At 52.4% G+C, this 27,334-nt stretch overlaps 1 long non-coding RNA gene across 2 annotated transcripts; it reads right to left on the bottom strand.

Annotated features, from left to right (window-relative positions):
• Positions 1 to 665: 665 nt before the first annotated feature.
• Positions 666 to 7,115, bottom strand: LOC146764926 (uncharacterized). Of its 2 annotated transcripts, XR_014950552.1 has the most exons (6): positions 5,801 to 7,115; positions 5,381 to 5,551; positions 3,088 to 4,423; positions 2,819 to 2,919; positions 2,588 to 2,637; positions 666 to 1,422 (listed from the first exon to the last, which is right to left on the bottom strand). It is a non-coding gene; the product is annotated as an uncharacterized LOC146764926 (long non-coding RNA). The 2 variants fall into 2 exon arrangements; XR_014950551.1 differs by having other exon boundaries at positions 5,381 to 7,112.
• Positions 7,116 to 27,334: the final 20,219 nt, after the last annotated feature.

The following is a 27,334-nucleotide window of genomic DNA, read 5'->3' as shown; positions in this document are numbered from 1 at the left end:
ATGTGCCCAGGGGCCCCTGGCCCTGACTGCACAAAATCCTTATATCGAAGGATGGACACCACACCGAAGTTGTCCCCACCTCAAACTTGTGCTGCCCTGATAGACCCAAGGGAGCCCTACAAACTGACATCAGGAACCTGGACTCCTGAGTTTTCTTTCCCAGGGAAAATGGAAAAAGGATGTGCCCAGGGGCCCCTGGCGCTGGGCAGGGACCGGACTGCAAAGAATCCTTATATCGAAGGATGGAGCCCAGACCAAAGTTGTCCCCACCTCAAACTTCTGCTGCCCTGATAGTCCCAAGGGAGCCCTACAAACTGACATCAGGAACCTGGACTGCTGAGTTTTCTTTCCCAGGGAAAATGGCCAAAGGGTGTGCCCAGGGGCCCCTGGCCTTGGGCTGGGCCCTGACTGCAAAGAATCCTTATATCGAAGGATGGAGCCCAGACCGAAATTCTCCCCATCTTAAACTTGTGCTGCCCTGATAGACCAAAGGGAGCCCTACAAACTGACATCAGGAACCTGGAGTGCTGAGTTTTCTTTCCCAGGGAAAATGGCCAAAGGATGTGCCCAGTGGCCCCTGGTCCTGACTGCAAAAAATCCTTATATCGAAGTAGGGAGCCCAGACCGAAGTTGTCCCCAACTCAAACTTGTGCTGCCCTGATACACCCAAGGGAGCCCTACAAACTGACATCAGGAATCTGGGCTTCTGAATTTGCTTTCACTATGTAGATATCCCTCATTCATTGGCAGGTCCCTGCGATCCCCTTGGTTTTCAGGTCCCACGTTTCCTTTTGCTTCCTCAATGTCAAATCCTCAGTGGATTTCCCTCATCTTGCATCTCCCACCCCCAAGTACTCAGGGATTTTTTTTCATGCCGAATACCTGTTTTAATCTGACAGTACAAAGCTTCGGCTTGATTTTTTCTGTGCTGGATTTCTCCTTGGGAAATCTGCCACCATATAACCCTAACCACAACCACTTTGCTTTGCTCAGAATTCACAACCTTCAGACCAGCATCATGGCACCTTACCCACTGGCCCTCCACTGGCACCTTCCCAAAGCATTCCAGTAATGCTCCACATTTTCAGTGGGCATCCTGTCTCGCCCTCATCCTGACCCTAAAAATACACCAAGGAATTCTAAAATAGCCATTAGGAAGGTATAACAATTCTCTAAAAGATGCCAGAGAAAGCCTTCAAAAATCCCCTAATAGCCCTGCAAAAAAAAACACTCAAGGAAGCCTGCTCTGCCTCCAAACCCCTTCCTGTTGCCCTCTAGCCCACAGATGTCATCCCTACCTTTTCGCAGCGGGTCCTGTTGTCCTCTGAGGGTTCTGGCGTTGTCCTGGTGCGAGGGTCGCTGCCCTGTCCCACTGGGAGGCTTCCGGTGTGGTCTCGCTGTCAGGCTTGCTGTGCTGTGCTGCTGTTGTTAGGGGTGAAAAGGGAAAAGGCTGCTTAGGGTGAGGTTAGGGCTGGGTGAGGGGTGCTGCACCTGTACCCTAACTTGCCTCCTAAGCTGTACGCTGTAGCCCTGATCCCCACTGGACTGTCCAGCCCTCAGACCCTCTCCCTTCACCCCTGACCCCTCCCTCAGCCCCCCAGCCCTCAGGCTCTGGCTGTCACCCTCGAACCCCCCTTTGCCCCTCAAGCCCCCTCTCCTCTGCTCCTCAGCCCCCAGCTTCTCTGTGTCACCCTCCAGCTGCCCCTGCCCCCCTCAGCATCTCTCTGTGTCACCCACTGTCCCCTCCCCTGTTCCTCCCTCAGCTCCCAGCCTCTGTCACCCTCAAGCTGTCCCTCAGCCTCTATGCCATGAAAAGACCCTAAAAAACCCACAAAAATGCCCTAAAAAAACCCTCATCTTCAAAATGTCTTAAAACCCCGACAAAAACATGAAAATAGCCTCAGAATGCCCTTAAAATACAATAAAAATACTCTACTTTAAAAAGCCCCTAAAACACCCCTAAAAACCCCCAAAGAACGTTTAAAAAATATCTCTAAATATTCCTAGAAGAGCTCTAAAAATAGCCCCAAAATCCTTAAAACACATTGATGAGACCCTAAAGAAACACCGCAGCGAGGGAGGCTGGAAGATGCGAAGCCGCGCTCCCGGCCCCGGGCGCAGCGCGGCTCCGGCAGGAAAGCGGCTCCTCCGGCAGGAAGAGGCGGCGCCAGGCCAGGAGACCCCCGCCCGCTGCCCCCGGCCCGGCGGGGCCGGCACCGGGCCAGGGGGGCCCCGGCGGCGCCCGAGCCCCGCGCCCGGAGCGGACGGAGCGGCGGCACCGGCGCGGCGCCCGCGCCGCCTCCCCCGCCCGCCGGCCCGGCCAAAGCTCCGCTCGGCTCCGCACGGCTCGCACCGGCGCGGCTCCGGCGGGCCCGCGGCAGCCCAGCCGCGCCCAGCTCCCCTTCCGCCCCGGCCAGCCCCGGCACTTCCGGCAGGGCTCCGCACCGGACCCTTTGCTGCCGGGCCGGGGGCAGAAGAAGCGCCCCGAATGCAGCGGCACAGCCCGATCCCCGCCCTGCCAGCGCTGCCACGGCTGCAGCTCCCTTCCTCTGAAGCCCCGACTCTGATGCCACGCTCCGGCGCTCACCTCACCCTAACAAGGGAAAAGAAATGTAGGCTTCCCTTCAATCGTGTCCCCTAGAAGAGAAGAAAAGAAGCAGCTTTCCTCAAATGATGGCAAAAGGGAGAATTTTACCTCAATCCAAACCCCTTAAAAGGTGGGACCACAGGACTGCCCCCTCCAATTCAACCCCAGGATGACGAAATTTCAAAGGGAAAGGAGAAAAGTCCCCGCTATAAAGGCACAGCACCGGCTCACCTGCTTGGCTGCTGCTTCTCGGCACAAAGGTTTGTCCCTGGGCTCCTCCTTTGAGCAATGCTCCACGTATCCAAGTGTGTATCCAGGTGATCCCCCGGACCCTGTCCAAAGCGCCCACCGTCCTTCCAGGAGACAGCCCCGCGAGCCCCCCACAAACTCCTCTTCTCCAGCAGCTCTGTGCAAAACCTGGCTGAGGCAAAGCCTCACCCTTAAATAACCTCCCCCCGGCAGGACACGCCCCTCCTCCTCATCAACTTAACAGCTCGCACCTGCTGCTGTTGCCACTCTCCAACAGCGTCTCTTGGTCTCTCCCTCTCCAGCACACAGCCCACTTCTCACAGACACAGATCCAACAGAAATCTGCTACAGGTGTTGGCTTTTCTTAATCCACCTGGTTACATGATTAAAACACATACATGCATTGATGGTCATTGAGAGAAAGCTTTCCCCTGGAGAAAACAGTCCTTTTGCCGGCACACTTTGATACACCTTCGGAAAAAGCAGAATCTGCACCAACTCCTAAGACCCCTGCCGAGGAACCCAGCCCTGCCTGGGACACCCAAAGCAGCAGACCTTGAAAAAGGAGGGGAAAAGTAAAGCTTGGAGTGGAAAAAGAGGATAGAACTACAGCAGCCTTTAAAAATGCCTGCACAGAGCAATAGTGGGAACCAGACACATTTATTCTTTCCTTGCTTTCTGTGATGACATAAATAGGAAGTAAGAACACGTTAAACAAAAGGCAGAGCTAGGATTTTACAGGTCTTCATTTTGGCAGGCTGCATGACAAACACCTCTTCCAGGACTGCGATGCCTTTTGGGGAATGGCAGAGAACGGAGGCAAAAGGTGCCGGGAGCCCTTTCTGTTCCCTTCAGCCCCTGCAGCCCCTCCGGTGCTTTCAGGGCACTCTCTTGGTTCGTTCCTAGAGAAAAAGGCTAGGGCATGATTTTCAAAACTACTGCCCGTCCCCAGTCAGAGTTTCCTACATTCCTGGGTACAAATGAGTGGATGGAGGGAGTGGATGGATGCTGTCCAGCAGTGTCCCCAGGGGCATCTGGAGTGTTCACACTGCTGAGCTGAGAAAAACTCACCAAACCCAGCCCAGGGGCCTGTGATCCTCCACCCACCCGGGGGAACTCCGGTCGCTGTAAACAGAGGCCACAGCGCACACCAGGCTCTGCTGTGCCCGGTGAGGAGTCTCTGTATGAGCCCTGAGCCCTGGCATCGCCTCCCAAACACCACAGAGACCTCTTGTGCCATCAGAGAAAAGCCCTGGAGCAAACGTGTGTCCCCAGCACGATCAACAAGAGATGCAGAATTACCTCCTCAATAAAAACACTGTTTCTGATGGAAATGTTACCTCTGTCAACTGTGAGGATTTTATAGGAATACTGGCTCAAGAATTCAGTGACTTCAGGGATTCCATACCACAGGTTCCTGGGACTGCTTGGGCATCCAGAGCCTATAGTATTGGTTAAACTGGTAGAGCTGAGGATACTTATCAGCTTTGTCACAGAGCTGGAACGTCACGCAGGGAGCAAGGGGTTCTCTCGGAGAGTGCAGGAGGCCAGTGAAAACAGCACCAAGGTCCTCCACGACGTCTGCTCCTAGAAAAGCCAAATAAATTAAACTATTGACATGAGCACGGACACTGGGGCAACCTTCCTTACTTTGGGCCTTGCCAGCAGCCCACAGAGCCTCACGCAGAAAAGAACTGATCGAGATCAAAAAGTGTTCCTAGTGACCTAGACAGGTGCTCCTGGCCGCTGAGGTACCTGAAAAACCCTCCAGACATCATCAGCTCTTGCTTAAGCAAATAATCCACCTTCACCGTGTTGTGCCAAAAACACGCCCGGCCCTTAACAGGGAGAGACCCTGCCAGGCACCGCCTCAGAGAAGAACCGAGCTGTACTGGGGGGACACACCCAGCCAACGTGTACGAGTTAAACAGAATTTTCTCTCAGAACTGGGACTTTCAGCACCCCCCAGGTGCTACTCGACTGCCACATACACACAGAGGGCTTCGTGAGGTGCTCTGGGGTTGGCCAGTCCTGCTCCAAGCCCTGCTGATGCCCCGGTGGTTTTAAGGATGTCCTCAAGGAGGTGGTAGAACCTCACAGTGTTTGCCCCTGGAGCTTAATTTCTGAAGTTTTCCTTGGGAAACGCACCCACTTCCTACTTAACAAGGCAGTCCCCTCTCCCTGCTCTCAGGAAGAGCTGCCCACAGGCACGGGAACCACCTTCCTCTCCTGATCGCCACGCTCTGCCCTTAAAACGCTGTTACTGAGGCCAGCTACTTCCACACCAAGACTGTCCATGCAGGGACAGTGTCCCTTCTCTTCAGGGTCAGGGAAAAAGGGCAGAAGCACCTACAGAGCTTCAATGCCCCTCCTGAGCACAAAGCACCGTGAATCTGCACCTCCTGCTGCTTGCAGGGAAGATAATAAAATGCCTCAAGGTAAAAAATGATAAATGGTAAAAAATTATTACAAGAGGGTAGAAGTGATGCTGCTTTCACTCCACTGCTAGAAATGACACATAAAACATAAAAAAAACCCCTGTACCTGTTCCATTTTCAGACTGAAACAACAGCATATTCCTGGCTGCTCATGCAGCAGGGACAACAGCACTGAAGGGAAATGTTTGGATAATCATGTCTTCATTTAAAGAGAATCCAATTCCTTCATCTAAGCCATCACTGCCCTCCATCAGAACAGCCAGCACATCCACGACATCTAATAAGCGAAGGAAAAAATGTAAGCAGAGGATCCAGACTTACTGGGAAAACAACAGAGGTAGAATGCAACATTCCAGGAACACAAGGTAGCTTTTTAGTCACAAAAAAAAAAGAAAGAAAAAAAAAAAAACACCCAAAAAAAACTAAAAAAAAAACCCCACCAAAAAACAAAAAACCCCAAAAAACCCCAAAGGCACATTTGCCAGGCAATACAATGTTAGGGGCAGCACAAAAATCACAGCTGTACTTCACTCTGCCTTTCAAAGCTGCTGTCCAGCACAGGTTGCCCACAGAAGCTGTGGCTGCCCCCGGATCCCTGGAAGTGTCCAAGGCCAGGCTGGACAGGGCTTGGAGCACCCTGGCATGGTGGAAGGTGTCCCTGCCCATGGCAGGGGTGGAACGGGACGAGCTTTAAATAAAGGTGCCTTCCCATCCAAACCCTTCTGGGATTCCACGATTCTGTGAGCAGCCCCAGGCAGAAGGGCTAAATTTCCATTGTGGTTCGGAAATGCTGCTGCAAGAGCACAAACAGATTTCAAATACTGTTCAAGTGGCACAACCACATCAAAAATTACGTCTGGGGGTAAAGTGGCAACTCTGCAATTCCAGCCTCTGATACCAAGGACACATGGAGGGCTGAATCCAGGGGGCGTTCGGGGTCCGAGTCGGGGTCGTCTTCATGAGCCACCAGCCTGGGGACCCAAAAATCGGGGGAAACCCCAAATTGGGGGGGGACCCAAAATTGGGGGGGTCCTGGGGGGCTCTGGAAGGTCTTTGCAGCATCCCAGGAGGAATTTTGGGAGTCCCAAGGGGGGGTTTGGGGAGTCATGAAGGGAATTTAGGGGGTCTCAGAGAGTTTTTGGGGGGTCCCAGGAGGAATTTTGGGGACCCTGATGGGAATTTTGGGGATCCCAGGGGGTGTTTTGAGGTCCTGGAGAGCTTTTTGGGGGGGTCTCAGGGAGTTTTTGGGGTCCCAGGAGGAATTTCAGGGGTCCTAAAGAGAAATTTGGAGGTCCCAGAAGGTGTTTTGGGGTGACAAATAGAATTTTGGGGGTTCAAGGGGTGTTTTGGGGTCCCGAAGGGAATTTTGGGGGTCCCAGTGGGGTTTTGGGGGTCCTGAAGGGAATTTTGGGCGTCCCAGGGGGGGTTTTGGAGTCCTGGGGAGAATTTTGGGTATCTCAAGAGGTTTTTGGGAGGAATTTTGGGGTCCCAAAGAGAATTTTGTGGGTCCTGGGGAGGGTTTGGGTCCTGAAGTAGAATTTTGGGGGTCCCAGGGGGTTTTGGGGGGTCCCAGGAGGAATTTCAGGGACCCTGATAGGAATTTTGGGGGTCCCAGCGGGGGTTTTGGAGTCCCAAAGGGAATTTTGGCCAACCCAGGGGGAGTTTTGGAGTCCTGGGGAGAATTTTGAGGGTCTCAGGGGGTTTTTGGGTGGAATTTTGGGGGTCCCGAGTGGAATTTTGTGGGTCCTGGGGGAAGTTTTGAGGTCCCGAAGGGAATTTTGGGAGTCATAGGGGGAGTTTTGAAGTCCTGGGGAAAATTTTGAGGGTCTTAGGGGGTTTTTGGGAGGAATTTTGAGGGTCCCGAGTAGAATTTTGGGGATCCTGGGGGGAGGTTTGGGGTCCTGAAGTGAATTTTGGGGTCTCAGGAAGTTTTTGGGGGGTCCCAGAAAGAATTTTGGGGACCCCGATGGGAATTTGGGGCTCCCGGGGGGGTTTTTGGAGTCCGGAAGGGAATTTTGGGGGACCAGGGGGGGTTTTGGGGTCCCAATGGGAATTTTGGGAGTTCCAAGGGGGTGGGTTGGGGTCCGGAAGGGAATTTTAGGGGTCTCAGGGGGTTTTTGGGGGTACCTGGAGGAATTTCGGGGACCCTGATGGGAAATTTGGGAGTCCCAGGGGGGGTTTTGGGGTCCTGAAGGGAATTTTGGGCGTCCCAGGGGGAGTTTTGGAGTCCTGGGGAGAATTTTGGGGGTCTCAGGGGGTTTTCGGGAGGAATTTTGGGGGTCCCGAGTAGAATTTTGTGGGTCCTGGGGAGGGTTTGGGGTCCTGAAGGGAATTTTTCGGTCTCAGGGAGTTTTTGGGGGGGTCCCAGGAGGAATTTTGGGGACCGTGATGGGAATTTTGGGGGTCCCAGGGGGGTTTTTGGAGTCCCGAAGGGAATTTTGGGGGTCCCAGACGGGGTTTTGAGGGTCCCAAAGGGAATTTTTTGGTCTCTGGAGTTTTTGGGGTCCCAGGAAAAACTTCGGGGTCCTGAAGGGAATTTTGGGAGTCACAGGGGGCGTTTTGGAGTCCTGGGGAGAATTTTGGGGGTCTAAGGGCTTTTTTGGGAGGAATTTTGGGGGTCCCGGGTAGAATTTTGGGGGTCCTGGGGAGGTTTTATGGTCCTGAAGTGAATTTTGGGGTCTCTGGGAGTTTTTGGGGGGTCCCAAGAGGAATTTTGGGGACCCCGATGGGAATTTTGGGGATCTCAGGGGTGTTTTGGGGTCCCGAAGGGAATTTTGGGAGTCCCAGGGGGGGGGTTGGAGTCCTGGGGAGAATTTTGATGGTCTCAGGGTTTTTTTGGGAGGACTTTCGGGGGTCCTGAGTAGAATTTTGGGGGTTCTGGAGGTGGGTTTGGGGTCCTGAAGGAAACTTTGGGGGTCTCAAGGAGTTTTGGGGGGTCCCAGGAGGAATTTCGGGGACTCTGATGGGAATTTTTAGGGGTCCCAGGGGGGGTTTTGGAGTCCCGAAGGGAATTTTGTGCGTTCCAGGGGGGGTTTTGGAGTCCTGGGTGGAATTTTGAGGGTCCTGGGGGTATGTTTGGGGTTCTGAAGGGAATTTTGGGGTCTCACGAAGTTTTTGGGGGGTCCCAGGAGGAATTTCGGGGACCCTGATGGGAATTTTGGGGGTCTCAGGGGGTATTGGGGAGTCCCATGAGGACTTTCGGGGTCCTGAAGGGAATTTTGGGGTGTCAAGGAGTTTTGGGGGGTCCCAGGAGGAATTTCGGGGAGTCTGATGGGAATTTTGAGGGGTCCCAGGGGGGGTTTTGGAGTCCTGGGGAGAATTTTAGGGGTCTCAGGGTTTTTTTGGGAGGAATTTTGGGGGTCCCGAGTAGAATTTTGTGGGTCCTGGGGAGGGTTTGGGGTTCTGAAGGGAATTTTGGGGGTCTATGGAAGTATTTGGGGGGTCCCAGGAGGAATTTTGGGGTCCTGAAGGGAATTTTGGGGGTCCTAGGGGGGGTTTTGGGGTCCCAAAAGGAATTTTGGGCGTCCCAGGGGGTTTTTGGGGGTCCCAGGAAGAATTTCCGGGTCCTGAAGGGAATTCTGGGGCTCCCAGGGGGGTTTTGGGGTCCCAAATGGAATTTTAGGCATTCCAGGGAGAGGTTTGGAGTCCTGGGGAGAATTTTGAGGGTCTCCGGGGGTTTTTGGGGGGAATTTTGGAGGTCCCGAGTAGAATTTTTTGGGTCCTGGGGGAGGTTTTGGGGTCCTGAAAAGAATTTTGGGGGTCTCACGAAGTTTTTGGGGGTCCCAGAAATAATTTTGGTGACCCTGATAGGAATTTGGGGGGTCTCAGGGGGTTTTGGGGGGTCCCACGAGGAATTTTGGCGTCTTGAAGGGAATTTTGGGGTCTCAAAGAGTTTTGGGGGCTTCCCAGGAGGAATTTTGGGGACCCTGATGGGAATTTTGGGTGTCCCAGGGGGGTTTTCGGGGTCCTGAAGGGAATTTTGGTGGTCCCAGGGGGGTTATCTGGGTTCTGAAGGGAATTTTGTGGGTCCCAGGGGGGTGTTCTGGGTTCCGAATGGAATTTTGTGGGTCCCAGGGGGGTTTTTGGGGTCCCTAAGGGAATTTTGGGCGTTCCAGGGCCGTCCCGATGGTTTTGGGGTCGCGCTGGCTGCGGGGCTGCAGTACCGCCCTGTGTCCACAAGGCGGCAGCATTTGTCAAGTGAGTCCGCGACAAGATGGCGGTCCGTGGGGACCTTGATGGTGACAGGCGTTTTTTGCCGATGCCTGTCGGCTCCCGCCAAAAACCCGCACGCTCGCGGCGCTCCTGACCCCACAGCCCGTGTGCACGGCATCGTAACCGCCGCGGAAAATCCCGTCGCGGGGCGCCGGCGGTGCGGGCAATTCAGACAGTGTAAAAAACAGACACGGGTCCTCGAATTTCAACGTCCTCGTTTTCGCGCCCTCTCGAGAAGGTCAAGCGAGTCCGCGCCAAGCCCCTCCCAAGATGGCGGCCGCGGGCGGCGGGCTGCAGTGCCGCTCTCTGCCCACACGGCGGCAGCACTGTGCCGTCAGCAGCGAATGCCCCAAAGATCCGCGCGGGAAAGAACGGAACAAAAACCCTGCCTCGGACCCGATAGGAACCGAAAGAAAAAACCTTTCCTCTTAAACTGCATTTCAACAGAGTTTATTTTTACATTTTTCACATTTATATTCACATTCGGATTTATAATGTATATTGATATATAATTGTATTTTCATAATTCCTTACATTTATTCCATTTATTATATTTTATTATATTTTAGATTTTATACATATCTTAATAGATTGCTTACATATTTCTATAGTTAGATTTAGAGTTCTAAAAGGTTTATATTGATTAAAATAAAAACCTGACTCTATCCAAGTAAAAATCTTTTTAAAAAACCCTTTATTTAAACTCCATTTAAATTTATTTCTATTTTTCGCATTTATAGTCAAATTTACATTTTAAATGTAGATTGATGTATGGTGCTATTTATAGTCTATCTCTTCCTAATACTATTTTTATTTCTATTTTATATTTTTATATATATCTGTATACATTGAATATATATTTCCATATTTAGAACAATATCAAAATAAAATGTATATTCATATTTTTTCCATTAATGCCCTGCCTCTAACCAAATAAAAACAAAAACAAAAACAAAAAAATCTTTCTATAAACAATACTTGAATATATATTGAATACACCCTGCATTACAAATTGCAGGGGAAATGGATTCCCTCATGATTTGAACACAAGAAATAATGGAAAAGGAAGCTTTTTCCCACAATTTAAACCCCTTTTCTCTCCATAACCCCTCATTTTTCTGGGAGCGCTGTGGAAGGTCTGGGGGTTCTAAGGAGGGATTGACACAATAAAAGGGGAAAGTTGAAAGCTCTCCCGTGGAACCCCACATGCTGCCCGGCCTGCTCAGGTGCTGCCCCTTGGCAAGAGGGCTCTTCCCTTGGCATTTTCTCAAAGGGATGCTCGTGCCCGGGTGGGTCCGGCTGCTCCCCGATCCCTGCTGGATGTTCCAGCCATAGCTCCTGGAGGGACACTTGGGATACCCCTGTTAGCCCCTCTGGATTAGCAGCTCCCTGTGCAGGTGTGCCCAGGTAGCTGCACTGAAAGCAGCTGCTCACACGGGGAGCTGCTACACCTAGGAGTGGGGGATGAGGTGAAGAAAGGTCCTGTGGGGTGTTCCCTTCCCTACGCAGGCCTTTGCCAGACCCTTCAACAATGCGGTGCCAGATTTTCATTGCCAAGATAATTAACAGTCTTTCCCCTGGCCAAACAGGAATTGTGCTTCCAAAATTGCAAACAGTGAATGATTTCTTGCAGACACCAGCTGCCAACACCAGGAACTCTCACTGCCTTTGGAGAGCAGCACGCCTCCAGTGAACACACATCAACACACAGGGAGGGTGAGGTAGGTTTTACACGGAAAAAGGACAGAGGTCGGGTCACAAGGCCTGTGGCCCCAGGTGACTTGATACATCTTTTTGTTCTGAATGGCACAGGATTTCTCCAGCAGCAAAACTGCTGACAGCAAGAATTCTGCCTGTCCTGGAAGAGACAAGGACCTCCTCAAAATTGACATCAGGAAGTGAAGAGGGAGAGCCATGTTTCACACAGAATAGGGCCAGTGACAGAGTCCAAGAGCCAGAAGCCATGAAAAAAGGGTTGCCCCTTGGAAATCTGAATGGAGAAGGATGTGTTGTGGACCCAAGCTGCTTTCATGTCGATGAGGGGTTGCCTTGATGATCCCAAGCAAAAATCGAAAACTGACGTCAGGAACCGGGACTGGCGACCATGCATTCCTAGAGAAAATAGCTTGAATTCACGCAGACCACCATGCGGTCCTGGGTGGGCAGCTGAGTGCAGGAAATATGAACATAGAAAAATACAATCCAGGCCCAAACCGCACCCACCTCAAACTTGTGCTGCCCTGATAGACCCAAGGGAGCCCTACAAACTGACATCAGAAACCTGGACTGCGGAGTTTTCTTTCCCAGGGAAAATGGCCAGATGGTGTGCCCAGGGGCCCCTGGCCATGAGCTGGGCCAGCACTGCAAAAAGTCCTTATATCGAAAGATGGACCCCACACCGAAGTTGTCCCCACCTCAAACTTGTGCTGCCCTGATAGACCCAAGGGAGCCCTACAAACTGACATCAGGAACCTGGACTGCTGAGTTTTCTTTCCCAGGGAAAATGGAAAAAGGATGTGCCCAGGGGCCCCTGGCCCTGGGCTGGGCCCTGACTGCAAAGAATCCTTATATCAAAGGATGGAGCCCAGACCGAAGTTGTTCCCACCTCAATCTTGTGCTGCCCTGATAGACCCAAGGGAGCCCTGCAAACTGACATCAGGAACCTGGACTGCTGAGTTTTCTTTCCCAGGGAAAATGGCCAAAGGATGTGCCCAGGGGCCCCTAGCCCTGACTGCAAAAAATCCTTATATCGAAAATGGACCCCACACCGAAGTTATCCCCACCTCAAACTTGTGCTGCCCTGATAGACCCAAGGGAGCCCTACAAACTGACATCAGGAACCTGGACTGCTGAGTTTTCTTTTTACAGGGAAAAGAGACAAAGCTTTTGCCCAGGGGCCCGTGGCCCTGGGCCGGGCCAGCACTGCAAAGAATCCTTATATCGAAGGATGGAGCCCAGACCGAAGTTGTCCCCACCTCAAACTTGTGCTGCCCTGATAGACCCAAGGGAGCCCTACAAACTGACATCAGGAACCTTGACTGCTGAGTTTTCTTTCCCAAGGAAAATGGAAAAAGTATGTGCCCAGGGGCCCCTGGCCCTGGGCTGGGGCCTCACTGCAAAAAATCCTTATATCGAAGGATGGACCCCACACCGAAGTTGTCCCCACCTCAAACTTGTGCTGCCCTGATAGACCCAAGGGAGCCCTACAAACTGACATCAGGAACCTGGACTGCTGAGTTTTCTTTCCCAGGGAAAATGGGAAAAGGATGTGCCCAGGAGCCCCTGGCCCTGGGGAGGGACCTCACTGCAAAGAATCCTTATATCGAAGGATGGACCCCACACCGAAGTGTCCCCACCTCAAACTTGTGCTGCCCTGATAGACCCAAGGGAGCCCTACAAACTGACATCAGGAACCTGGACTGCTGAGTTTTCTTTCCCAGGGAAAATGGAAAAAGGATGTGCCCAGGGGCCCCTGGCCCTGACTGCAAAAAATCCATATATCGAAAGATGGACCCCACACCGAAGTTGTCCCCACCTCAAACTTGTGCTGCCCTGATAGACCCAAGGGAGCCCTACAAACTGACATCAGGAACCTGGACTGCTGAGTTTTCTTTCCCAGGGAAAATGGAAAAAGGATGTGCCCAGGGGCCCCTGGCCCTGGGCAGGGGCCTCACTGCAAAAAATCCTTATATCGAAGGATGGACCCCACACCGAAGATGTCCCCATCTCAAACTTGTGCGGCCCTGATAGACCCAAGGGAGCCCTACAAACTGACATCAGGAACCTGGACTGCTGAGTTTTCTTTCCCAGGGAAAATGGAAAAAGGATGTGCCCAGGGGCCCCTTGCCCTGACAGCAAAGAATCCTTATATCGAAGGATGGACCACACACCGAAGTTGTCCCCACCTCAAACTTGTGCTGCCCTGATAGACCCAAGGGAGCCCTACAAACTGACATCAGGAACCTGGACTGCTGAGTTTTCTTTCCCAGGGAAAACGGAAAAAGGATGTGCCCAGGGGCCCCTGGCCCTGGCTTGGGGCCTCACTACAAAAATCCTTATATTGAAGGATGGAGCCCAGACCGAAGATGTCCCCACCTCAAACTTGTGCTGCCCTGATAGACCCAAGGGAGCCCTACAAACTGACATCAGAAACCTGGACTGCGGAGTTTTCTTTCCCAGGGAAAATGGCCAGATGGTGTGCCCAGGGGCCTCTGGCCATGAGCTGGGCCAGCACTGCAAAAAGTCCTTATATCGAAAGATGGACCCCACACCGAAGTTGTCCCCACCTCAAACTTGTGCTGCCCTGATAGACCCAAGGCAGCCCTACAAACTGACATCAGGAACCTGGACTGCTGAGTTTTCTTTCCCAGGGAAAATGGAAAAAGGATGTGCCCAGGGGCCCCTGGCCCTGGGCTGGGCCCTGACTGCAAAGAATCCTTATATCAAAGGATGGAGCCCAGACCGAAGTTGTTCCCACCTCAATCTTGTGCTGCCCTGATAGACCCAAGGGAGCCCTGCAAACTGACATCAGGAACCTGGACTGCTGAGTTTTCTTTCCCAGGGAAAATGGCCAAAGGATGTGCCCAGGGGCCCCTAGCCCTGACTGCAAAAAATCCTTATATCGAAAATGGACCCCACACCGAAGTTATCCCCACCTCAAACTTGTGCTGCCCTGATAGACCCAAGGGAGCCCTACAAACTGACATCAGGAACCTGGACTGCTGAGTTTTCTTTTTACAGGGAAAAGAGACAAAGCTTTTGCCCAGGGGCCCGTGGCCCTGGGCCGGGCCAGCACTGCAAGAAATCCTTATATCGAAGGATGGAGCCCAGACCGAAGTTGTCCCCACCTCAAACTTGTGCTGCCCTGATAGACCCAAGGGAGCCCTACAAACTGACATCAGGAACCTTGACTGCTGAGTTTTCTTTCCCAAGGAAAATGGAAAAAGTATGTGCCCAGGGGCCCCTGGCCCTGGGCTGGGGCCTCACTGCAAAAAATCCTTATATCGAAGGATGGACCCCACACCGAAGTTGTCCCCACCTCAAACTTGTGCTGCCCTGATAGACCCAAGGGAGCCCTACAAACTGACATCAGGAACCTGGACTGCTGAGTTTTCTTTCCCAGGGAAAATGGGAAAAGGATGTGCCCAGGAGCCCCTGGCCCTGGGGAGGGACCTCACTGCAAAGAATCCTTATATCGAAGGATGGACCCCACACCGAAGTGTCCCCACCTCAAACTTGTGCTGCCCTGATAGACCCAAGGGAGCCCTACAAACTGACATCAGGAACCTGGACTGCTGAGTTTTCTTTCCCAGGGAAAATGGAAAAAGGATGTGCCCAGGGGCCCCTAGCCCTGACTGCAAAAAAATCCTTATATCGAAAGATGGACCCCACACCGAAGTTGTCCCCACCTCAAACTTGTGCTGCCCTGATAGACCCAAGGGAGCCCTACAAACTGACATCAGGAACCTGGACTGCTGAGTTTTCTTTCCCAGGGAAAATGTCCAAAGGATGTGCCCAGGGGCTTGTGGCCCTGGGCTGGGCCCTGACTGCAAAAAATCCTTAAATCGAAGGATGGAGCCCTGACCAAAGTTGTCCCCACCTCAAACTTGTGCTGCCCTGATAGACCCAAGGGAGCCCTACAAACTGACATCAGGAACCTGGACTGCTGAGTTTTCTTTCCCAGGGAAAATGGCCGAAGGATGTGCCAAGGGGCCCCTCGCCCTGACTGCAAAAAATCCTTATATCGAAGGATGGACCCCACACCGAAGTTGTCCCCACCTCAAACTTGTGCTGCCCTGATAGACCCAAGGGAGCCCTACAAACTGACATCAGGAACCTGGACTGCTGAGTTTTCTTTCCCAGGGAAAATGGAAAAAGGATGTGCCCAGGAGCCCCTGGCCCTGGGCAGGGGCCTCACTGCAAAGAATCCTTATATCGAAGGATGGACCCCACACCGAAGTGTCCCCACCTCAAACTTGTGCTGCCCTGATAGACCCAAGGGAGCCCTACAAACTGACATCAGGAACCTGGACTGCTGAGTTTTCTTTCCCAGGGAAAATGGCCAAAGGATGTGCCCAGGGGCCCCTAGCCCTGACTGCAAAAAAATCCTTATATCGAAAGATGGACCCCACACCGAAGTTGTCCCCACCTCAAACTTGTGCTGCCCTGATAGACCCAAGGGAGCCCTACAAACTGACATCAGGAACCTGGACTGCTGAGTTTTCTTTCCCAGGGAAAATGGCTGCAGGTCCTGAAGGGAACAAAAAGGGCTCCCGGCCTTTGCCTCTGTTCTCTAACATTCCCCAAAAGGCATCGCAGTCCCGGAAGAGGTGTTTGTCATGCAGCCTGCCAAAATAAAGTCTTGTAAAATTCTAGCTCTGCCTTTTTTTTAACGTGTTCTTACTTCCTATTTATGTAATCGCAGAAAGCAAGGAAAGAATAAATGTGTCTCGTTCCCACTATTGCTCTGTGCAGGCATTTTTAAAGCCTGCTGTAGTTCTATCCTCTTTTTCCACTCCAAGCTTCACTTTTCCCCCCTTTTTCAATGTCTGCTGCTTTGGGTTTCCCAGGCAGGGCTGGGTTCCTCGGCAGGGGTCTTAGGAGTTGGTGCAGATTCCGCTTTTTCCGAAGGTGTATCAAAGTGTGCCGGCAAAAGGATTGTTTTCTCCAGGAAAAAGCTTTCTCTCAATGACCATCAATGCATGTATGTGTTTTAATCTTGTAACCAGGTGGATTAAGAAAAGCCGACACCTGTAGCAGAGTTTTGTTGGATCTGTGTCTGTGAGAAGTGGGCTGTGTGCTGGAGAGGGAGAGACCAAGAGATGCTGTTGGAGAGTGGCAACAGCGGCAGGTGTGAGCTGCTAACTTGATGAGGGCTCAGAGCAGACACAGGTGTGAGCTGTTAAGATGATGAGGAAGAGGGGCGGATCCCTCTGGGGGGAGGTTATTTAAGGGCGAGGCTTTGCCTCATCCTGCTTTTGCATGGAGCTGCTGGAGAAGAGGAGTTTATGGGGGCCTCCCAGGGCTGTCTCATGGAAGGACGGTGAGTATTTTGAACATGGTTTGGGGGATCACCTGGGCACATCCTTTGGCCATTTTCCCTGGGAAAGAAAACTCAGCAGTCCAGGTTCCTAATGTCAGTTTGTAGACCTCCCTTCAGTCTATCAGGGCAGCACAAGTTTGAGTTGAGGACAACTTCGGTCTGAGCTCCATCCTTCCATATAAGGATTTTTAGCAGTCAGGGCCAGGGGCCCCTGGGCACATCCTTTGGCCATTTTCCCTGGGAAAGAAAACTCAGCAGTCCAGGTTCCTGATGTCAGTTTGTAGGGCTCCCTTGGGTCTATCAGGGCAGCACAAGTTTGAGTAGGGGACAACTTCGGTGTGGGGTCCATCCTTCGATATAAGGATTCTTTGCAGTCAGGGCCAGGGGCCCACGGCCAGGGACCCCTGGGCACATCCTTTTTCCATTTTTCCTGGGAAAGAAAACTCAGCAGTCCAGGTTCCTGATGTCAGTTTGTAGGGCTCCCTTGGGTCTATCAGGGCAGCACAAGTTTGAGGTGGGGACAACTTTGGTGTGGGGTCCATCCTTCGATATAAGGATTTTTTGCAGTCAGGGCCAGGGGCCCCTGGGCACATCCTTTTTCTATTTTCCCTGGGAAAGAAAACTCAGCAGTCCAGGTTCCTGATGTCAGTTTGTAGGGCTCCCTTGGGTCTATCAGGGCAGCACAAGTTTGAGGTGGGGACAACTTCGGTGTGGGGTCCATCCTTCAATATAAGGATTTTTTGCAGTGAGGCCCAGGGCCAGGGGCCCCTGGGCACATCCTTTTTCCATTTTCCCTGGGAAAGAAAACTCAGCAGTCCAGGTTCCTGATGTCAGTTTGTAGGGCTCCCTTGGGTGTATCAGGGCAGCACAAGTTTGAGGTGGGGACAACTTTGGTGTGGGCTCCATCCTTCGATATAAGGATTCTTTGCAGTCAGGGCCAGGGGCCCAGGGCCAGGGGCCCCTGGGCAAATCCTTTTTCCATTTTCCCTGGGAAAGAAAACTCAGCAGTCCAGGTTCCTGATGTCAGTTTGTAGGGCTCCCTTGGGTCTATCAGGGCAGCACAAGTTTGAGGTGGGGACAACTTCGGTGTGGGGTCCATCCTTCGATATAAGGATTTTTTGCAGTCAGGGCCAGGGGCCCCTGGGCACATCCTTTTTCCATTTTCCCTGGGAAAGAAAACTCAGCAGTCCAGGTTCCTGATGTCAGTTTGTAGGGCTCCCTTGGGTCTATCAGGGCAGCACAAGTTTGAGGTGGGGACAACTTCGGTGTAGGGTCCATCCTTCGATATAAGGATTTTTTGCAGTCAGGACCCAGCCCAGGTCCAGGGGCCCCTGGGCACATCCTTTTTCCATTTTCCCTGGGAAAGAAAACTCAGCAGTCCAGGTTCCTGATGTCAGTTTGTAGGGCTCCCTTGGGTCTATCAGGGTAGCACAAGTTTGAGGTGGGGACAACTTCGGTGTGGGGTCCATCCTTCGATATAAGGATTTTTTGCAGTCAGGGCCAGGGGCCCCTGGGTACATCCTTTTTCCATTTTCCCTGGGAAAGAAAACTCAGCAGTCCAGGTTCCTGATGTCAGTTTGTAGGGCTCCCTTGGGTCTATCAGGGCAGAACAAGTTTGAGGTGGGGACAACTTCGGTGTGGGGTCCATCCTTCAATATAAGGATTTTTTGCAGTCAGGGACAGGGGCCCAGGGACAGGGTCTCCTGGGCACATCCTTTTTCCATTTCCCCTGGGATAGAAAACTCAGCAGTCCAGGTTCCTGATGTCAGTTTGTAGGGCTCCCTTGGGTCTATCAGGGCAGCACAAGTTTGAGGTGGGGACAACTTCGGTGTGGGGTCCATCCTTCGATATAAGGATTTTTTGCAGTCAGGGCCAGGGACCCCTGGGCACATCCTTTTTCCATTTTTCCTCGGAAAGAAAACTCAGCAGTCCAGGTTCCTGATGTCAGTTTGTAGGGCTCCCTTGGGTCTATCAGGGCAGCACAAGTTTGAGGTGGGGACAACTTCGGTGTGGGGTCCATCCTTCGATATAAGGATTTTTTGCAGTCAGGGCCAAAGGCCCCTGGGCACATTTTTTTTCCATTTTCCCTGGGAAAGAAAACTCAGCAGTCCAGGTTCCTGATGTCAGTTTGTAGGGCTCCCTTGGGTCTATCAGGGCAGCACAAGTTTGAGGTGGGGACAACTTTGGTGTGAGCTCCATCATTCGATATATTGATTTTGTGCACTCAGGGCCAGGGGCCCCCAGGAACATCCTTTGGCCATTTTCCCTGGGAAAGAAAACTCCGCTGTCCAGGTTGCTGATGTCAGTTTGTAGGGCTGCTTTGGGTGTATCAGGGCCGCACAATTTTGACGTGGGGACAACTTCGGTGTGGGGTCCATCCTTCGATATAAGGATTTTTTGCAGTCAGGGCCAAGGGCCCCTGGGCACATCCTTTTTCTATTTTCCCTGGGAAAGAAAACTCAGCAGTCCAGGTTCCTGATGTCAGTTTGTAGGGCTCCCTTGGGTCTATCAGGGCAGCACAAGTTTGAGGTGGGGACAACTTCGGTGTGGGGTCCATCCTTCAATATAAGGATTTTTTGCAGTCAGGGACAGGGGCCCAGGGCCAGGGGCTCCTGGGCACACCCTTTTTCCATTTCCCCTGGGAAAGGAAACTCAGCAGTCCAGGTTCCTGATGTCAGTTTGTAGGGCTCCCTTGGGTCTATCAGGGCAGCACAAGTTTGAGGTGGCGACAATTTCAGTGTGGGCTCCATCCTTCGATATAAGGATTTTTTGCAGTCAGGGCCAGGGGCCCCTGGGCACATCCTTTTTCCATTTTCCCTGGGAAAGAAAACTCAGCAGTCCAGGTTCCTGATGTCAGCTTGTAGGGCTCCCTTGGGTCTATCAGGGCAGCACAAGTTTGAGGTGGGGACAACTTCGGTGTAGGGTCCATCCTTCGATATAAGGATTTTTTGCAGTCAGGTCCCAGCCCAGGTCCAGGGGCCCCTGGGCACATCCTTTTTCCATTTTCCCTGGGAAAGAAAACTCAGCAGTCCAGGTTCCTGATGTCAGTTTGTAGGGCTCCCTTGGGTCTATCAGGGCAGCACAAGTTTGAGGTGGGGACAACTTCGGTGTGGGCTCCATCCTTCGATATAAGGATTTTTTGCAGTCAGGGCCAGGTGCCCCTGGGCACATCCTTTTTCCATTTTCCCTGGGAAAGAAAACTCAGCAGTCCAGGTTCCTGATGTCAGTTTGTAGGGCTCCCTTGGGTCTATCAGGGCAGCACAAGTTTGAGGTGGGGACAACTTCGGTGTGGGGTCCATCCTTCAATATAAGGATTTTTTGCAGTCAGGGACAGGGGTCCAGGGACAGGGTCTCCTGGGCACATCCTTTTTCCATTTCCCCTGGGATAGAAAACTCAGCAGTCCAGGTTCCTGATGTCAGTTTGTAGGGGTCCCTTGGGTCTATCAGGGCAGCACAAGTTTGAGGTGGCGACAAATTCAGTGTGGGGTCCATCCTTCAATATAAGGATTTTTTGCAGTCAGGGACAGGGGCCCCTGGGCACATCCATTTTCCATTTTCAATGGGAAAGAAAACTCAGCAGTCCAGGTACCTGATGTCAGTTTGTAGGGTTCCCTTGGGTCTATCAGGGCAGCACAAGTTTGAGGTGGGGACAACTTCGTTGTGGGGTCCATCCTTCGATATAAGGATTTTTGCAGTCAGGGCCAGGGGCCCCTGGGCACCTCCTTTTTCCATTTTCCCTGGGAAAGAAAACTCAGCAGTCCAGGTTCCTGATGTCAGCTTGTAGGGCTCCCTTGGGTGTATCAGGGCAGCACAAGTTTGAGGTGGGGACAACTTCGGTGTAGGGTCCATCCTTCGATATAAGGATTCTTTGCAGTGAGGCCCCAGCCCAGGTCCCGGGGCCACTGGCACATCCTTTTTCCATTTTCCCTGGGAAAGAAAACTCAGCAGTCCAGGTTCCTGATGTCAGTTTGTAGGGCTCCCTTGGGTCTATCAGGGCAGCACAAGTTTGAGGTGGGGACAACTTCGGTGTGGGGTCCATCCTTCGATATAAGGATTTTTTGCAGTCAGGGCCAGGGGCCCCTGGGCACATCCTTTTTCCATTTTCCCTGGGAAAGAAAACTCAGCAGTCCAGGTTCCTGATGTCAGCTTGTAGGGCTCCCTTGGGTCTATCAGGGCAGCACAAGTTTGAGGTGGGGACAATTTCGGTGTGGGGTCCATCCTTCAATATAAGGATTTTTTGCAGTGAGGACCTACCCAGGGCCAGGGGCCTTTGGGCACATCCTTTTTCCGTTTTCCCTGGGAAAGAAAACTCAGCAGTCCAGGTTCCTGATGTCAGTTTGTAGGGCTCCCTTGGGTCTATCAGGGCAGCACAAGTTTGAGGTGGGGACAACTTCGGTGTGGGGTCCATCCTTCGATATAAGGATTTTTTGCAGTCAGGGCCAGGGGCCCCTGGGCACATCCTTTTTCCATTTTCCCTGGGAAAGAAAACTCAGCAGTCCAGGTTCCCGATGTCAGTTTGTAGGGCTCCCTTGGGTCTATCAGGGTAGCAGAAGCTTGAGGTGGGGACAAATTCGGTGTGGGCTCCATCCTTCGATATAAGGATTTTTTGTAGTGAGGGCCCTGTCCAGGGCCAGGGGCCCCTGGGCACCTCCTTTTTCCATTTTCCCTGGGAAAGAAAACTCAGCAGTCCAGGTTCCTGATGTCAGTTTGTAGGGCTCCCTTGAGTCTATCAGGGCCGCACAAGTTTGACATGGCGACAACTTCGGTGTGGGGTCCATCCTTCGATATAAGGATTTTTTGCAGTGAGGCCCCTGCCCAGGGCCAGGGGCCCCTGGGCACATCCTTTTTCCATTTTCCCTGGGAAAGAAAACTCAGCAGTCCAGGTTCCTGATGTCAGTTTGTAGGGCTCCCTTGGGTGTATCAGGGCAGCACAAGTTTGAGGTGGGGACAACTTCGGTGTGGGGTCCATCCTTCAATATAAGGATTTTTTGCAGTCAGGGACAGGGGCCCAGGGCCAGGGGCTCCTGGGCACATCCTTTTTCCATTTTTCCTGGGAAAGAAAACTCAGCAGTCCAGGTTCCTGATGTCAGTTTGTAGGGCTCCCTTGGGTCTATCAGGGCAGCACAAGTTTGAGGTGGGGACAACTTTGGTGTGGGGTCCATCCTTCGATATAAGGATTTTTTGCAGTCAGGGCCAGGGGCCCCTGGGCACATCCTTTTTCCATTTTCCCTGGGAAAGAAAACTCAGCAGTCCAGGTTCCTGATGTCAGTTTGTAGGGCTCCCTTGGGTCTATCAGGGCAGCACAAGTTTGAGGTGGGGACAACTTCGGTGTGGGGTCCATCCTTCAATATAAGGATTTTTTGCAGTGAGGCCCCAGCCCAGGGCCAGGGGCCCCTGGGCACATCCTTTTTCCATTTTCCCTGGGAAAGAAAACTAAGCAGTCCAGGTTCCTGATGTCAGTTTGTAGGGCTCCCTTGGGTGTATCAGGGCAGCACAAGTTTGAGGTGGGGACAACTTCGGTGTGGGCTCCATCCTTCGATATAAGGATTCTTTGCAGTCAGGGCCAGGGGCCCAGAGCCAGGGGCCCCTGGGCAAATCCTTTTTCCATTTTCCCTGGGAAAGAAAACTCAGCAGTCCAGGTTCCTGATGTCAGTTTGTAGGGCTCCCTTGGGTCTATCAGGGCAGCACAATTTTTGGTGGGGACAACTTTGGTCTGGGCTCCATCCTTCGATATAGGGATTCTTTGCAGTCAGGGCCAGGGACCCCTGGGCACATCCTTTTTCCATTTTTCCTGGGAAAGAAAACTCAGCAGTCCAGGTTCCTGATGTCAGTTTGTAGGGCTCCCTTGGGTCTATCAGGGCAGCACAAGTTTGAGGTGGGGACAACTTCGGTGTGGGGTCCATCCTTCAATATAAGGATTTTTTGCAGTCAGGGACAGGGGCCCAGGGCCAGGGGCTCCTGGGCACAACCTTTTTCCATTTCCCCTGGGAAAGAAAACTCAGCAGTCCAGGTTCCTGATGTCAGTTTGTAGGGCTCCCTTGGGTCTATCAGGGCAGCACAAGTTTGAGGTGGCGACAACTTCAGTGTGGGCTCCATCCTTCGATATAAGGATTTTTTGCAGTCAGGGCCAGGGGCCCCTGGGCACATCCTTTTTCCATTTTCCCTGGGAAAGAAAACTCAGCAGTCCAGGTTCCTGATGTCAGTTTGTAGGGCTCCCTTGGGTCTATCAGGGCAGCACAAGTTTGAGGTGGGGACAACTTCGGTGTGGGGTCCATCCTTCGATATAAGGATTTTTTGCAGTCAGGGCCAGGGGCCCCTGGGCACACCCTTTTTCCATTTTCCCTGGGAAAGAAAACTCAGCAGTCCAGGTTCCTGATGTCAGTTTGTAGGGCTCCCTTGGGTCTATCAGGGCAGCACAAGTTTGAGGTGGGGACAACTTCGGTGTAGGGTCCATCCTTCGATATAAGGATTTTTTGCAGTCAGGCCCCAGCCCAGGTCCAGGGGCCCCTGGGCACATCCTTTTTCCATTTTCCCTGGGAAAGAAAACTCAGCAGTCCAGGTTCCTGATGTCAGTTTGTAGGGCTCCCTTGGGTCTATCAGGGCAGCACAAGTTTGAGGTGGGGACAACTTTGGTGTGGGGTCCATCCTTCGATATAAGGATTTTTTGCTGTCAGGGCCAGGGGCCCCTGGGTACATCCTTTTTCCATTTTCCCTGGGAAAGAAAACTCAGCAGTCCAGGTTCCTGATGTCAGTTTGTAGGGCTCCCTTGGGTCTATCAGGGCAGAACAAGTTTGAGGTGGGGACAACTTCGGTGTGGGGTCCATCCTTCAATATAAGGATTTTTTGCAGTCAGGGACAGGGGCCCAGGGACAGGGTCTCCTGGGCACATCCTTTTTCCATTTCCCCTGGGATAGAAAACTCAGCAGTCCAGGTTCCTGATGTCAGTTTGTAGGGCTCCCTTGGGTCTATCAGGGCAGCACAAGTTTGAGGTGGGGACAACTTCGGTGTGGGGTCCATCCTTCGATATAAGGATTTTTTGCAGTCAGGGCCAAAGGCCCCTGGGCACATTTTTTTTCCATTTTCCCTGGGAAAGAAAACTCAGCAGTCCAGGTTCCTGATGTCAGTTTGTAGGGCTCCCTTGGGTCTATCAGGGCAGCACAAGTTTGAGGTGGCGACAACTTTGGTGTGGGCTCCATCCTTCGATATAAGGATTTTTTGCAGTCAGGGCCAGGGGCCCCTGGGCACATCCTTTTTCCATTTTCCCTGGGAAAGAAAACTCAGCAGTCCAGGTTCCTGATGTCAGCTTGTAGGGCTCCCTTGGGTCTATCAGGGCAGCACAAGTTTGAGGTGGGGACAACTTCGGTGTAGGGTCCATCCTTCGATATAAGGATTTTTTGCAGTCAGGTCCCAGCCCAGGTCCAGGGGCCCCTGGGCACATCCTTTTTCCATTTTCCCTGGGAAAGAAAACTCAGCAGTCCAGGTTCCTGATGTCAGTTTGTAGGGCTCCCTTGGGTGTATCAGGGCAGCACAAGTTTGAGGTGGGGACAACTTTGGTGTGGGGTCAATCCTTCGATATAAGGATTTTTTGCAGTCAGGGCCAGGGGCCCCTGGGCACATCCTTTTTCCATTTTCCCTGGGAAAGAAAACTCAGCAGTCCAGGTTCCTGATGTCAGTTTGTAGGGCTCCCTTGGGTCTATCAGGGCAGCACAAGTTTGAGGTGGGGACAACTTCGGTGTGGGGTCCATCCTTCAATATAAGGATTTTTTGCAGTCAGGGACAGGGGTCCAGGGACAGGGTCTCCTGGGCACATCCTTTTTCCATTTCCCCTGGGATAGAAAACTCAGCAGTCCAGGTTCCTGATGTCAGTTTGTAGGGGTCCCTTGGGTCTATCAGGGCAGCACAAGTTTGAGGTGGGGACAAATTCAGTGTGGGGTCCATCCTTCGATATAAGGATTTTTTGCAGTCAGGGCCAGGGGCCCCTGGGCACATCCTTTTTCCATTTTCCCTGGGAAAGAAAACTCAGCAGTCCAGGTTCCTGATGTCAGCTTGTAGGGCTCCCTTGGGTCTATCAGGGCAGCACAAGTTTGAGGTGGGGACAATTTCGGTGTGGGGTCCATCCTTCAATATAAGGATTTTTGTAGTGAGGACCTACCCAGGGCCAGGGGCCTTTGGGCACATCCTTTTTCCGTTTTCCCTGGGAAAGAAAACTCAGCAGTCCAGGTTCCTGATGTCAGTTTGTAGGGCTCCCTTGGGTCTATCAGGGCAGCACAAGTTTGAGGTGGGGACAACTTCGGTGTGGGGTCCATCCTTCGATATAAGGATTTTTTGCAGTCAGGGCCAGGGGCCCCTGGGCACATCCTTTTTCCATTTTCCCTGGGAAAGAAAACTCAGCAGTCCAGGTTCCTGATGTCAGTTTGTAGGGCTCCCTTGGGTCTATCAGGGTAGCAGAAGCTTGAGGTGGGGACAAATTCGGTGTGGGCTCCATCCTTCGATATAAGGATTTTTTGTAGTGAGGGCCCTGTCCAGGGCCAGGGGCCCCTGGGCACCTCCTTTTTCCATTTTCCCTGGGAAAGAAAACTCAGCAGTCCAGGTTCCTGATGTCAGTTTGTAGGGCTCCCTTGAGTCTATCAGGGCCGCACAAGTTTGACATGGCGACAACTTCGGTGTGGGGTCCATCCTTCGATATAAGGATTTTTTGCAGTGAGGCCCCTGCCCAGGGCCAGGGGCCCCTGGGCACATCCTTTTTCCATTTTCCCTGGGAAAGAAAACTCAGCAGTCCAGGTTCCTGATGTCAGTTTGTAGGGCTCCCTTGGGTCTATCAGGGCAGCACAAGTTTGAGGTGGGGACAACTTCGGTGTGGGGTCCATCCTTCAATATAAGGATTTTTTGCAGTCAGGGACAGGGGCCCAGGGCCAGGGGCTCCTGGGCACAACCTTTTTCCATTTCCCCTGGGAAAGAAAACTCAGCAGTCCAGGTTCCTGATGTCAGTTTGTAGGGCTCCCTTGGGTCTATCAGGGCAGCACAAGTTTGAGGTGGCGACAACTTCAGTGTGGGCTCCATCCTTCGATATAAGGATTTTTTGCAGTCAGGGCCAGGGGCCCCTGGGCACATCCTTTTTCCATTTTCCCTGGGAAAGAAAACTCAGCAGTCCAGGTTCCTGATGTCAGTTTGTAGGGCTCCCTTGGGTCTATCAGGGCAGCACAAGTTTGAGGTGGGGACAACTTCGGTGTGGGGTCCATCCTTCGATATAAGGATTTTTTGCAGTCAGGGCCAGGGGCCCCTGGGCACATCCTTTTTCCATTTTCCCTGGGAAAGAAAACTCAGCAGTCCAGGTTCCTGATGTCAGTTTGTAGGGCTCCCTTGGGTGTATCAGGGCAGCACAAGTTTGAGGTGGGGACAACTTCGGTGTGGGGTCCATCCTTCGATATAAGGATTTTTTGCAGTCAGGGCCAGGGACCCCTGGGCACATCCTTTTTCCATTTTTCCTGGGAAAGAAAACTCAGCAGTCCAGGTTCCTGATGTCAGTTTGTAGGGCTCCCTTGGGTCTATCAGGGCAGCACAAGTTTGAGGTGGGGACAACTTTGGTGTGGGGTCCATCCTTCGATATAAGGATTTTTTGCAGTCAGGGCCAAAGGCCCCTGGGCACATCCTTTTTCCATTTTCACTGGAAAAGAAAACTCAGCAGTCCAGGTTCCTGATGTCAGTTTGTAGGGCTCCCTTGGGTCTATCAGGGCAGCACAAGTTTGAGGTGGGGACAACTTTGGTGTGGGCTCCATCATTCGATATATTGATTTTGTGCACTCAGGGCCAGGGGCCCCCAGGAACATCCTTTGGCCATTTTCCCTGGGAAAGAAAACTCCGCTGTCCAGGTTGCTGATGTCAGTTTGTAGGGCTGCTTTGGGTGTATCAGGGCCGCACAATTTTGACGTGGGGACAACTTCGATGTGGGGTCCATCCTTCGATATAAGGATTTTTTGCAGTCAGGGCCAAGGGCCCCTGGGCACATCCTTTTTCCATTTTCCCTGGGAAAGAAAACTCAGCAGTCCAGGTTCCTGATGTCAGTTTGTAGGGCTCCCTTGGGTCTATCAGGGCAGCACAAGTTTGAGGTGGGGACAACTTCGGTGTGGGGTCCATCCTTCAATATAAGGATTTTTTGCAGTCAGGGACAGGGGCCCAGGGCCAGGGGCTCCTGGGCACAACCTTTTTCCATTTCCCCTGGGAAAGAAAACTCAGCAGTCCAGGTTCCTGATGTCAGTTTGTAGGGCTCCCTTGGGTCTATCAGGGCAGCACAAGTTTGAGGTGGCGACAACTTCAGTGTGGGCTCCATCCTTCGATATAAGGATTTTTTGCAGTCAGGGCCAGGGGCCCCTGGGCACATCCTTTTTCCATTTTCCCTGGGAAAGAAAACTCAGCAGTCCAGGTTCCTGATGTCAGCTTGTAGGGCTCCCTTGGGTCTATCAGGGCAGCACAAGTTTGAGGTGGGGACAACTTCGGTGTAGGGTCCATCCTTCGATATAAGGATTTTTTGCAGTCGGGTCCCAGCCCAGGTCCAGGGGCCCCTGGGCACATCCTTTTTCCATTTTCCCTGGGAAAGAAAACTCAGCAGTCCAGGTTCCTGATGTCAGTTTGTAGGGCTCCCTTGGGTGTATCAGGGCAGCACAAGTTTGAGGTGGGGACAACTTTGGTGTGGGGTCCATCCTTCGATATAAGGATTTTTTGCAGTCAGGGCCAGGGGCCCCTGGGCACATCCTTTTTCCATTTTCCCTGGGAAAGAAAACTCAGCAGTCCAGGTTCCTGATGTCAGTT

Source organism: Lonchura striata, chromosome 31, assembly GCF_050655825.1.
Source record: "Lonchura striata isolate lonStrDom1 chromosome 31, ASM5065582v1, whole genome shotgun sequence".
In the NCBI taxonomy this organism is placed as follows: Eukaryota; Metazoa; Chordata; class Aves; order Passeriformes; family Estrildidae; genus Lonchura; species Lonchura striata.
This window is presented reverse-complemented; position numbering and strand designations above follow the sequence as displayed.